This window comes from Mizuhopecten yessoensis, unplaced genomic scaffold (assembly GCF_002113885.1).
Source record: "Mizuhopecten yessoensis strain PY_sf001 unplaced genomic scaffold, ASM211388v2 scaffold716273, whole genome shotgun sequence".
In the NCBI taxonomy this organism is placed as follows: Eukaryota; Metazoa; Mollusca; class Bivalvia; order Pectinida; family Pectinidae; genus Mizuhopecten; species Mizuhopecten yessoensis.
Genome location: NW_018480034.1, coordinates 125,727 through 133,060, shown reverse-complemented (window position 1 = coordinate 133,060; position 7,334 = coordinate 125,727). Strand labels below are relative to the sequence as shown.

At 36.6% G+C, this 7,334-nt stretch overlaps 1 protein-coding gene across 2 annotated transcripts in view; it reads left to right on the top strand.

The window, feature by feature from the left end:
* LOC110442509 (calcium/calmodulin-dependent protein kinase type 1-like) overlaps positions 1–7,334 on the top strand; it is a 115,647-nt gene that overhangs the window by 58,555 nt on the left and 49,758 nt on the right. The gene's annotated exons all lie outside the window — the stretch shown is intronic.

The following is a 7,334-nucleotide window of genomic DNA, read 5'->3' as shown; positions in this document are numbered from 1 at the left end:
TTTGGCGACTTATTTACCTATTAGGATTTTGTTTTGGCGACTTATTTACCTATTAGGATTTTGTTTTGGCGACTTATTTACCTATTAGGATTTTGTTTTGGCGACTTATTTACCTATTAGGATTTTGTTTTGGCGACTTATTTACCTATTAGGATTTTGTTTTGGCGACTTATTTACCTATTAGGATTTTGTTTTGGCGACTTATTTACCTATTAGGATTTTGTTTTGGCGACTTATTTACCTATTAGGATTTTGTTTTGGCGACTTATTTACCTATTAGGATTTTGTTTTGGCGACTTATTTACCTATTAGGATTTTGTTTTGGCGACTTATTTACCTATTAGGATTTTGTTTTGGCGACTTATTTACCTATTAGGATTTTGTTTTGGCGACTTATTTACCTATTAGGATTTTGTTTTGGCGACTTATTTACCTATTAGGATTTTGTTTTGGCGACTTATTTACCTATTAGGATTTTGTTTTGGCGACTTATTTACCTATTAGGATTTTGTTTTGGCGACTTATTTACCTATTAGGATTTTGTTTTGGCGACTTATTTACCTATTAGGATTTTGTTTTGGCGACTTATTTACCTATTAGGATTTTGTTTTGGCGACTTATTTACCTATTAGGATTTTGTTTTGGCGACTTATTTACCTATTAGGATTTTGTTTTGGCGACTTATTTACCTATTAGGATTTTGTTTTGGCGACTTATTTACCTATTAGGATTTTGTTTTGGCGACTTTATTACTATTAGGATTTTTTTTACTTCAATCTTAACTATAAGGCATTATGATTTGATTTTGTCAATCCATACATCTCTGCATTGACATTTTGTCAAGACTACTTTCCAAATTCCTTGACAAATAGGCTTTACTGAGGTTGGTTTTAGGCGTTAACATGTGTTTTAGGCATATTCATTTCATATTTATTTAGTCATTGTCCATGTGTATTTTTGAAAATTTTAAACTTCTTGTAAAGTCATTCCTCAGTTTCAATCCAATTTCCTTGAAACCATGCATGTTGATTCTACAAACATTTTACAGAGTTATTGCCCTTTTTTGTCTTTCATATCAACTTCTTTGTGCTACAGGCTTACAGGTTTAGATTGTATTAGATGTAAGCTACCTCACAGATCATACTTACGGTGTTACTTATCAAATTTTTTCCTGGAACTCTAGTTAGTAATTGTTTGGTATTTTCTGCAAAAGTATTATATAGATTTTCTGGATGGTATCTTTCACATGAACTGCAAGCTTTTCTCTGGTGTATTGCCTGGAATACACACACTACTTATAAAAGGCACAGATATTCATAAAATTTGTGTAAAAATTGCTGTATATTCATTTCAACAAAGGAAACTTGTTAGGACAACATACTTATTTCCAGGTATGTTTTGTTTTAAAGACAAAAGCTGAACTAAGTTAGTGTATCCTTTGCTTGAAAGATCAAGAGATCCAGAGGTTACTCCCATCTTTTGTCCAATTCTTAAATTCAATTTCTTGAAAAAAAAGCCTGAAAACTTCATTATCTTCGATTCTACCATCTAACAGGGGAAGTTTATGTGTTTAAAATGTTTGGGTCGAGTTCAATAGGGGCTAAAAAAAGAACAATCTGTTGGAGAAATATTTCCTTCTCTAATTCTCTAATTGTTGAGCTTTTACCCTTGCTTGGCTCAGTCAAGTACCAAGGGATATAGTCTGCTGGGGGTTTTAACTTTCAGACTAACACACCACTGGTAGAGGACCCCCTGGACAGCAAAGTCTGGGCAAAAGAGGAAATAAAGTTTCATGAGTAACATTTATATAGAGTCAATGAAGTCGAGGTATATAAATGACAAATCGTGATGGCTCACTGATCAATTACATTGGATCAGTAAGATGGCCTTCAGGATTTAATGTCTGTTTAGTTGCATGTAAACTTGTCAGACCAACCATATTTGGTATATGTATTTGCAAAATTAATTTACAGTTAATTAAAAAGACAGGGAAGGATGTTGATACCTTTAGTGAATCCTGTTTTCGGTCTTGTCTGAGTTTGTCATCCTAATTGCAGATCATTGAGCTGACACGACTTTGCGCTATGATTCTCCTGTTTTTCATGGCTATAGAACTACAGTTATAAAAAAATCCTGATGTTGATGACAGAATGTTAAGTCAGCTTGATTGGTGTTATACGATACCTGGTAAGCTATCAAGACTTCTACAGATGAGATTGTAGCGGTCCATAGTTGATTACACTGGATTACTGCACTTAGGCCACTATATCATCCAGGTCAGGGGGCTACTGAGGCTGCCTCCTCTGTCCATCCCGTTGTCCATCTGTTTGTCCAGGCATCTGATGAAGGGCTTGATAGTCAGCGTCCCCTCTGACAGGATGTAATGGTGACCATTGGTCAGTGAAATATAACTAGGTGATGGAGCTATAAGGAAGATTTATCTTGACCATAATCACCACATCATGGCCCTGTCCACTATAACAGTCTGGAATTAGGGTTGGATCACAGGGGCATGTGTAATGAGTTACTGAAATAAGGGTTAGGCCACAGGAGCAACTGATCACAGGGACATGTGAATATACAAAATATCACCTTAAGCAGGATAAGGATTGGTCTCTGCCTGAAATGATTTGAATTCTTGAGACAGCTTTTAAGTACTATAATTGGAAAATAATGATATTTTAACTTGTTTAAACTAATTTGAAAGTAATGAGATGTTGTTGAGCTAAATTGAAATAACATCCAATCAGTATTGGGATGGTGTGCTGATTGGTAGTCCGTGATGGGGTCTTGTTAAAGCTAATGATCGTTGATACAGACATCGATCCCGATGAGGATGAGAGTGATGACAGATCTGAGATTATGACAGATGGCTGCAGAGATCAGTAACAAGTAGGTTGACACTGCAGTAATCAGGCACAGACAGCTGGCCTCATGTTGATCTCTTGTAATGCCAGCACTGATAGAAAGTAAGCATCAGGACAGTCTAGTGTTTATTGCAGCCAGTCCGGTATCTACTGTAAGGCAGTCCAGTATTATCTGTAAGGCAGTCTAGTATTATCTGTAAGGCAGTCTAGTATTATATGTAAGGCAGTCTAGTATTTTCTGTAAGGCAGTCTAGTATTATATGTAAGGCAGTCTAGTGTTTTCTGTATGGCAGTCTAGTATTATCTGTAAGGCAGTCTAGTATTATCTGTAAGGCAGTCTAATATTATCTGTAACGAAGTCTAGTATTATCTGTAAGACAGTCTAGTATTATCTGTAAGGCAGTCTAGGATCTACTGTAAGGCAGTCTAATATTTTCTTTAAGGCAGTCTAGTATTATCTGTAAGGAAGTCTAGTATTATCTGTAAGGCAGTCTAGTATCTACTGTAAGACAGTCTAGTGTTTATGGTAGCCAGTCTGGTATCTACTGTAAGGCAGTCTAGTATTATCTGTAAGGCAGTCTAGTATTATCTGTAAGACAGTCTAGTATTATCTGTAAGGCAGTCTAGGATCTACTGTAAGGCAGTCTAATATTTTCTTTAAGGCAGTCTAGTATTATCTGTAAGGAAGTCTAGTATTATCTGTAAGGCAGTCTAGTATTATCTGTAAGGCAGTCTAGTATCTACTGTAAGACAGTCTAGTATTAACTGTAAGGCAGTCTAGTATTTTCTGTAAGGCAGTCTAGTATTAACTGTAAGGCAGTCTAGTATTTTCTGTAAGGCAGTCTAGTATTATCTGTAAGGCAGTCTAGTATTATCTGTAAGGCAGTCTAGTATTATCTGTAAGGCAGTCTTGTATTTTCTGTAAGGCAGTCTAGTATTATCTGTAAGGCAGTCTTGTATTTTCTGTGTGGCAGTCTAGTATTTTCTGTAAGGCAGTCTAGTATTATCTGTAAGGCAGTATTTTCTGTAAGGCAGTGTAATATCTACTGTAAGGCAGTCTAGTATTATCTGTAAGGCAGTTTAGTATTATTTGTAAGGCAGTCTAGTATTATTTGTAAGGCAGTCTAGTATTATATGTAAGGCAATATTTTCTGTAAGGCAGTCTAGTAATAACTGTAAGGCAGTCTAGTATTTTCTGTAAGGAAGTCTAGTATTATCTGTAAGGCAGTCTAGTATTATCTGTAAGGCAGTCTAGTATCTACTGTAAGGCAGTCTAGTATTATCTGTAAGGCAGTCTAGTATCTACTGTAAGGAAGTCTAGTATTATCTGTAAGACAGTCTAGTATTATCTGTAAGGCAGTCTAGTATCTACTGTAAGGAAGTCTAGTATTATCTGTAAGGCAGTCTAGTATTATCTGTAAGGCAGTCTAGTATCTACTGTAAGGAAGTCTAGTATTATCTGTAAGGCAGTCTAGTATCTACTGTAAGGCAGTCTAGTATCTACTGTAAGGCAGTCTAGTATTATCTGTAAGGCAGTCTAGTATCTACTGTAAGGCAGTCTAGTATCTTCTGTAAGGCAGTCTAGTATCTAATGTAAGGAAGTCTAGTATTATCTGTAAGGCGGTCTAGTATTATCTGTAAGGCAATCTAGTATCGTCTGTAAGGCAGTCTAGTATCTACTGTAAGGAAGTCTAGTATTATATAATTTCTAGAAGTCGTTTGTTTGGTTTTTGCTAGTTACACAACTCTCGCCACCAAAAATTAGTGGGACACTTAAATTTCTGAGTGGAATACAATAACTTGATATGTCTCCTGTGTTGTCACTGGTCAATAGTCTATGTGGGCTATTCAAATCGCCCTGCGTCCTTTGTCTGTGGTCCATCTGTCCGTCGTCCGTCCTTAAACAATTCCTGTTATTGCTATTTCTCAGGAAGTACCAAAGGGATCTTTCTCAAATTATATATGTAGGTTCCCCTTGGTCCACTTTTGGGACTGATCGGATAAAGAAAATGGCCGACAGGCCACCATCTTGGATTGTGACATTAAAGGTTTGTTATCACTACTGGAGGGATCTTTCCCAAATTTGTTATACATGCTTTCCTAGGTGTGAAGTTGTGCATGTACAATTTTGAGAATGATCAGATAAACAAAATGGCCGACAGGCCACCATCTTGGATTGTGAAATTCAAGGTTTGTTATCACTATTTCTCAGGAAGTACTGGGGGGATACTTCCCAAGTTTGTTATGTAGGCTCCTCTAGGTCTGTGATTGTGCATGTTTAATTTTGAGAATGATCAGATAAACAAAATGGACAACATGCAGGCAGCCATCTTGGATTTTGACATTGAATCATGGTTTGTTATCGCTATTTCTCAGTAAGTACTTGAAGGATCTTTCTCAAATTTTATATGCAGGTTTTCCTTAGTCCGTCATTGTGCAGGTTAACTTTTGAAACTGAACAGATAAACAAAATGGCTGACATGCAGCTATCTTGGTTTTTGAAAGTGAATATTTGTTGTCGCTGTTTCTCAATAAGTAGTGGAGCGATCTTTCTCAAATCTTATATGTAGGTTACCCTTGGTCCTTAGTTGTGCATATTTACTTTTGAGACTGATCAGATAAAAAAAAAATGGCAGACAGGCAGCCATCTTGGATTTTGACAGTGAAGGTTTGTTATGGCTATTACTCAGGAAGTACTTACTGGAGAGATCTCTCATAAAAAATTTATGTAGGTTCCCCTTGGCATGAAGTAATGCATATTTTCTTATGAGACTGATAGGATAAACACATCTTTGATTTTGACAGTTAAGGTTCGTTAGTGCTATTTCCCAGGAAGTACTGTAGGGTTCTTTCTCAAATTCTATATGGAGGTTCCCCATGGCCACTATCCTTTATTGTTCATGTTGACTTTTGAAACTGATCAGATAAACAAAATGGCCGACCGACAGCCATCTTCAATTTTTGACAATGAAGGTTTGTTAGTACTATTTTTCAGGAATAACTTGAGGGATCTTTCTCAGATTTGATATGTAAGGTTCCCCTTGATCCCTCGTTGTGCATGTTATATTTTGAGACTGATCATAAAAACAAAATGGCTCAAGGAAGAACTTAATTAACAAATCTTTCTCATATTGCAATGATCGATTCTATTTCTTTCACATTAAGTACTGTACTAGTAAATATGTGAAATGACAAACTCACTTTGAAGGTTGACTTTCATACACATCAGTATTAAGTTTAGATCAAAAGTTACCTCAAGGTGCATTTACTGTTAACATGAATTGAGCAAACAGATTATAAAGAAAAGAAGAGAAAAGATCAAATTGACAAAAAAACTAATGAAGATGGTACAATTAAGCATTGGTGCCAAGATCCCTCTGGGATCTCTTGTATATTTTAATGTTTGAAGTATGTTGAAGTAGGTTTATAAACACATTTACCTGTGCCAATCCAAGAAACCCAAGGGGTTTTATAACGTTGGTCATGACATACATATTCCAGGGTGCAGAGAAGGTAAGAGAGGCTCCTGGTGTTTTGAAGATGATCTGTGGCTGGCAAGATTGTTAGGTCAAATATGGTACATTCAGTCGGTAATTGACTGAGTTTGCATTCATCATATCACAGAGATGTTATGTTGGGTAATAAAACAAATGATTTCTCGGAATTTTCCTAATGACACAGGTAAAATTACTTTGATACATTTCCATTGGCCTCTGTGATTTGGATTTGGTTGTTATGGAAACAACTGTTTGACATCAACATAAAAGTATGAGATTATTCCTCTTGCAGAATTGTCTGATTTGATGATAAAGAGAATCTCTTATTCTTGTACACGCGATCAGTTAATATATAGGCCTTAAAGTAATTATCCCATGGTCGGGTAGGTGACCCCATACCTTTTCACGTCTGATGGAGGAATCAAACCCTGGTCGCCTTGGTGAAAGGCAAGTGCGCTATCCACTGCGCAACCGGACCACCTTGAAAAGCAGACTTTTCTTTACCCTATAGAGATTTACCTTAACTAATTATACAAGGTATCTTTCTGATGGTATTTGTGAACTCCGATCAAGGTTCTACATTGGATGAACAAAACTTATTATCTCTACAATTGGGTAGCTTGTAAGGTGTTTTAAGAAAGTCTGATCAGTTCTCTACATGTATCTGTCCATTGGATCTATCAGGATTTTTAGGTCACCTGAGCTTTAGCTCAAGTGACCTATTGCTATCCGTTTTCGTCCGTCGTCGTCCGTCGTCCGTCGTCCGTCGTCCGTCGTCCGTCGTCCGTTAACATTTTACATTTCAAACTTAAAGTCAAGTTCTGCTGGGCCGATTGAACTGAAAGTTGGTAGGAATGATCGACTCATGGTCCTGACAAAGTGTTGTTATTTTTTGGGTCGATCAGAAATCCAATATGGCCGCCACGGCCGCCATTTTGAAAACCTATTTCAAACTTAAAGTCAAGTTCTG